Here is a 6,000-nt window from a genome sequence, read left to right on the forward strand (position 1 = left end):
GGAATTTGATATCATTCTCTTCTGTCTCCATTTTAAATGAAAAAAATAATTAACCTTTTTGGCATCCCCGCTTTCAATAAAAAATGAGGTATTATCATTTTAAAATGATAGCCCCCTATCCCCCCTCCTATAGGCAATAATTTACAATTTATTTTTGAATCATATTTTTTAGGTAACTTCCAGTTCAATCTTTAATTACAAAACCTTGTACATAGCTTAGTCTATAGCTAAATTGGTCACAATAGAAGGTTTTTTTTGTGATTAAACTTGAAAATAAAATTCTTGACTACAAACGATGTAAGAAATAGCAATTGGGAAACTGCATTCGAAATGATTTGAACTCATTTCATAAAGACGATCCTGTTTTTTGTCAACATATGAAGAACTGTGTATATTGCAATATTTGCAATTGCATCTGTCTCTTTTTTATGCAAAGTAACAAAAGAGACGAAAATTAATGAACAAGAGAGTAGTGAAGAAATATGGCATGCCAAGTAATATTTGGCAGGGAAAGTCACTGGTGATAATTTGCTAGGGCTGGCACCGTGATTGCGTGGTTTTCAGGGATTCGGGGAACCAAATTTTTTTTTCGGGGTGACGCATAGATTTTCGGGGAAATACCCGAAAATTCGGGGATGGTGCAAGCCCTGCTTGATTTCTAATCAGGAAAATAAACCACACAAGAAGGAAAAGCTCCGAATTTGCGGTTGACGCAATAAAGACTTGCCGCAAAATTAATTTGAAATCGACCGAACGCCACCGCCTCTGGCGGTTGCGGCGTGCATGCGGCACGCCGGTAGCGTTGAGGCAAGTTGGTAGCACCAAATCGCTCGTCGGCGGTTTGTGATCGCTTTGCCGGCATGTCGTCTAGCTGGAAAAAGAATCCTAAAATGGTACCTTGCATACCATCTAGTGCTGCTTCATTATCAAAATATTTTCTGACGCACCAGAATAGTCACTTTCTGAACTCGAGGTCATATTTTTTCACAAAATGTAGATTCACTAATATATACATAGCAATCAACAGATTTTGTAAATTTGAATTTTCACAAATGAAAAACAGTGTCGGATTCGTAGACAATAGTTTTCGCTTATATTATTCAGCTCCTAAGTTTATCGTTGTTTTATTATTGACAACACTGTTTTGCGAATTTATTCAAACTAAAAATGCTATTATCAGCTAAACAAATACTCGTAGGAAACCCGGATTTTCAGGTATGAATAGACCTAAAATAGATTAAGAGGGCTAAATGTGTTTTCATTTTGGTGTCCTTGGTACTTTAAAGACATTTTTTAACGTTCTAAGAAATATAGTAATTTTTCTCTTCCAAGCACCGTAGATTTACTCCTGTCCGAGTAAGGCATTGGCAAAACTATTTTAGCTGCTAAAGCTGCTTAAAGATCATGTGCTCAGTTTTAGAATATCTTATAAGTATTTTATGGGAGAAATTTTATTTTCAATGGGTTAATGTTCCACAAAGAGGGATGGGGATATTTTCAGGCCGTTTTTGCAAAGCTACCGAAATTAAATTTTAAAACCTATTTTTTCCAAATGAAAGTTAGGAGCAGCATTAAAACTTTAAATTAAAAAGAAATATTCGAAATATAAGAGAGGCTACCCATCCGTCTGCCCTTCAATCTTTAGACTAAAGAATTTTAATGCATCGCAAACGACTGTTATTCCAATTTAGCTGCCTTTTTTTCTTTTCTTTTTTTTTGTCAAATGAAGATCTCGGAGGCGTGCTTGTTTTGTTCCCATGAGGTAATCTTTTCGAACCAATGGTCCTAAAATATCCAGAAAGGAGTCACTCAAACGGAAATTAAAAGTTCTAATACTGGTTGGGCCTTGTTTACCGGTTTACCGATATTTTTTTTGGGGGGGGGATTTAGAGGGAGGAGGGAGAGGCAGCTACTTAAAAGTATGGCCGGTGTTTAAAAAATAAAAACAAAGAAACTAAGTAAAACAAATAAAAAGATTTTCAAATGTCAAATCCTCTTAGTGTAAAATTTCCCCTGGAAATTTCCCTCTCCAGGAACAAAATCTACTAAAAACCCATTGGAAGCATCAATCTCTTTCCGAAAAATGTGTATACTAGTAGGGTATGACATTATATTTCTAGCAGACTATGTTCCTTCCGGTGTATTTCCACCACTTTACGTTCCCTGACACCTTTCCATGGCAGATTACCAGACTGATTATTGCTATTGTTGTCAATTGAATATGGAATTATACAAAACCTACCAGACAAGTTTCTGGGCCAACCAGACATGTTTCTGGGCCAAGCAGACAAGTTATTTGCGTACCGCCATAGCAATTTCTACATTATTCTATAGAAGCTCTTGAAATTATGTCACTTCTAGTTTTTCTAAACCAGTATTGCCTATAACTTAATATATTCAAATATTTTTGATAACTTGATCTGAGACCGTCATAGGACCATGTTATTCTGAGACCGCCATAGGATCATGTTATTCTGAGCATGCTATTTGCTTGGCCCAATAGCAATTCCCAATGTTATTTGCTTATTTTTTTTGTTATTAAAAAATTGGACACTATACTCAGAATTATTTGATTGACATTTAAAAAGGGGTAATGAGATTTGTAAATTGGACACTATGAACGATATTATTTAATGTTTTGAATAATAGGAGTGTGAATGATTCTAATTAGTGATTAAAGGGTTCATGATAAAAAAAAAAATTTTTTGTAGTTGTTTTCGTTTTTGCTTTATTGTTCGACTTGATGACAAAAAAACATTTTGAAACTAAAGAAAACCTTAAAATTTAGTAAATTGTCAAACAATATCAAAATTTATACGAACATTTTGAAAAGCAGACAGGTTTTTTTTTGTTTAGCTTTTGCAAAAAAGTGGTAATTAGTGATTGGATTGTATCAATGGAGAAAAAAAAGGATTAAACTGATTAGTAGTTAAGGTAACCCCGAAGGAGTTGTTAACTCAGGTAATTTGTTATAAATTTTTTCATTTAAACTTAAAATACGCTAAAAGACGGTTCCCGTGAAACTATTGCAGTTTCTGTAAAAATGAACGATTTTCAAAATCAAATTTAATTTTCATTGAATACTTCTCATTTAAGTTTAAAAATACGCTAAAAGATGATTCCCGTGAAACTATTGCAGTTTTCTATAAAAATGAACGATTTTCAAAATCAAAGAAAATGGCCCATCTTTAACAAATATAGCCTTAGCTAGTTAAAACTGCGCATAAATTCTTGATTTTCATTCTAACTTAACTTGTAGGAATACGACTTCATTCAAACAAGTAAATCAGCTTTATTCAATGTATAATAGCGCATAAAAAAAACTATTATTTTTCCTCATTCTTCCCTCCATAACCAGGTGCTAACGCCTCTATCTCGCTTTCACCCAGTTTCCTTCTTAGTATACGATAGAAATTATGGCTACGCCATCTCCATATTCCGTAATAGCCGTCATGCGTTATGTAATGATGATCATCCAATCTAGGTTCCCGATCTAAAAAAAAAAATGAATTTCAAAATCAAATTTAATTTTCATTGAATACTTTTCATTTAAACTTAAAATACGCTAAAAGATGGTCCCCATGAAACTATTACAGTTTCTATAAGAATGAACGAATTTCAAAATCAATTTAATTTCCATATGAATACTTTTCATTTAAGCTTAAAATACGCTAAAAGACGGTTCCTGTGAAATTATTGCAGTTTTCTATAAAAATGAACGATTTTCAAAATCAACGAAAATAGCCTATATTTAATGGATATAGCCTTAGCTAGTTAAAACTGCGCATAAATTCTTGATTTTCATTGTAACTTAACTTGTAGGAAATAATTGAGTCAAATTCAAAACGAGCAGAAATTAACATAAGTTGGGTGCAAAATCCCCTATGTGTTCCCAATTTAATTTTTATTGAATACTTTTCATTTAAACTTAAAATACGCTAAAAGATGGTTCCCATGAAACTATTGCAGTTTCTATAAGAATGAACGAATTTCAAAACCAATTTAATTTTCATTGAATACTTTTCATTTAAGCTGAAAATACGCTTAAAGATGGTTCCCGTGAAACTTTTGCAATTTCTATAAAAATGAATGAATTTCAAAATCAAATTTAATTTTCATTGAATACTTTTCATTTAAACTTAAAATACGCTAAAAGATGATTCTCGTGAAACTATTATTTAATTTTCATATGAATACTTTTCATTTAAGCTTAAAATACGCTAAAAGACGGTTCCCGTGAAATTATTGCAGTTTTCTATAAAAATGAACGATTTTCAAAATCAAAGAAAATGGCCCATCTTTAACAAATATAGCCTTAGCTAGTTAAAACTGTTCCTAAATTCTTGATTTTCATTCTAACTTAACTTGTAGGAAATAATCGAGTCAAACTCAAAACGAGCAGAAATTAACATAAGTTGGGTGTAAAAATCCCCTATGTCTTCCCAATTTAATTTTCATTGAATACTTTTCATTTAAACTTAAAATGCGCTAAAAGATGGTCTCCTTGAAACTATTGCAGTTTCTATAAGAATGAACGAATTTCAAAATCGATTTAATTTTCATTGAATACTTTTCATTTAAGTTTAAAATACGCTAAAAGATGGTCCCCGTGAAACTATTACAGTTTCTATAAAAATGAATTAATTTCAAAATAAAATTTAATTTTCATTTAATACTTTTCATTTAAACTCAAAATACGCTAATAGATGGTCCCCATGAAATTATTGCAGTTCATATAATAATGAACGAATTTCAAATTCAATTTAATTTTCATTGAGTACTTTTCATTTAAGCTTAAAATACTCTAAAAGACGGTTCCCGTGAAATTATTACAGTTTTCTATAAAAATGATCAATTTTCAAAATCAAAGAAAATGGCCCATCTTCCTCCATTTCTGAGGGGCAGGAGAGGGAGGGGGTCAATTTTGGAGGGAAAACCAAAAATACTCAGAATCAAAAATAAACGGGAATCTGCCTCAAGGGGAAGGCTCAGAGCCCCTTCATTCCTCCATTTCTGAGAGCAGGGGCGGGGGTTTAATTTTGGGGGGAATTTGTTTCTAAACAGTTCATGATAAAAAAGATAGTTTCATTTTTTAAGGTTAATTTAGATGAGGTTATGTGTGTGTGTGTGTTTTTTTTTTTTGTTCGGCATAGATGAAAGGTCCAATACCTCAGTTAAACTAAGAGGCTACATTTTGACATCGTTTGACATTTACTAAATTGTAAGGTTTTCTTATACAAGAGTCGGAACACACAAACACACACAGACACACCCAAAAACATACACACATGTTACCAAATTCCACATTATTGCACAGAAATACCAAAATCATAGGTTAAGTCGGATGATCAATTTAGTAAGAACACTCGATATCCTTAAAATGTCTGATTCAAATTATTAAACCTACGGAAATTCATATATTTGGTTGATAAGTATTGTCAATTCAAAATAGGATGGATCTAACGTTCCCTTCGTTCCTCCATTTCTGAAGGACAGGAGAGGGAGGGGGTCATCCTCCATTTCTGAGGGGTCAGGAGAGGGAGGGGGTCAATTTTGGAGGGAAAACCAAAAATACTCAGAATCGAAAATAAACGGGACTCTACCTCAAGGGGAAGGCTCAGAGCCCCTTCATTCCTCCACTTCTGAGAGCAGGGGAGGGGGTTTAATTTTGGGAGGAATTGGTCTCTAAACAGTTCATGATAAAAAAAAGATAGTTTCATTTTTTAAGGTTAATTTAGATGAAGTTATGTGTGTGTGTGTGTGTGTTTTTTTTGTGTGTTCGGCATAGATGAAAGGTCCAATACCTCAGTTAAACTAAGAGGTTACATTTTGACATCGTTTGACAATTTACTAAATTTTAAGGTTTTCTTATACAAGAGTCGGAACAAACAAACACAAACACAGACACACACACAAACATACACACATGTTACCAAATTCCACATTATTGCACAGAAATACCTAAATCATAGGTTAGGTTAGCTTATGTACGCGTGTGTG

The sequence above is a fragment of the Artemia sp. Qi Xiang Cuo genome, chromosome 1 (assembly GCF_049724085.1).
Source record: "Artemia sp. Qi Xiang Cuo chromosome 1, ASM4972408v1, whole genome shotgun sequence".
NCBI classification, from domain to species: domain Eukaryota; kingdom Metazoa; phylum Arthropoda; class Branchiopoda; order Anostraca; family Artemiidae; genus Artemia; species Artemia sp. Qi Xiang Cuo.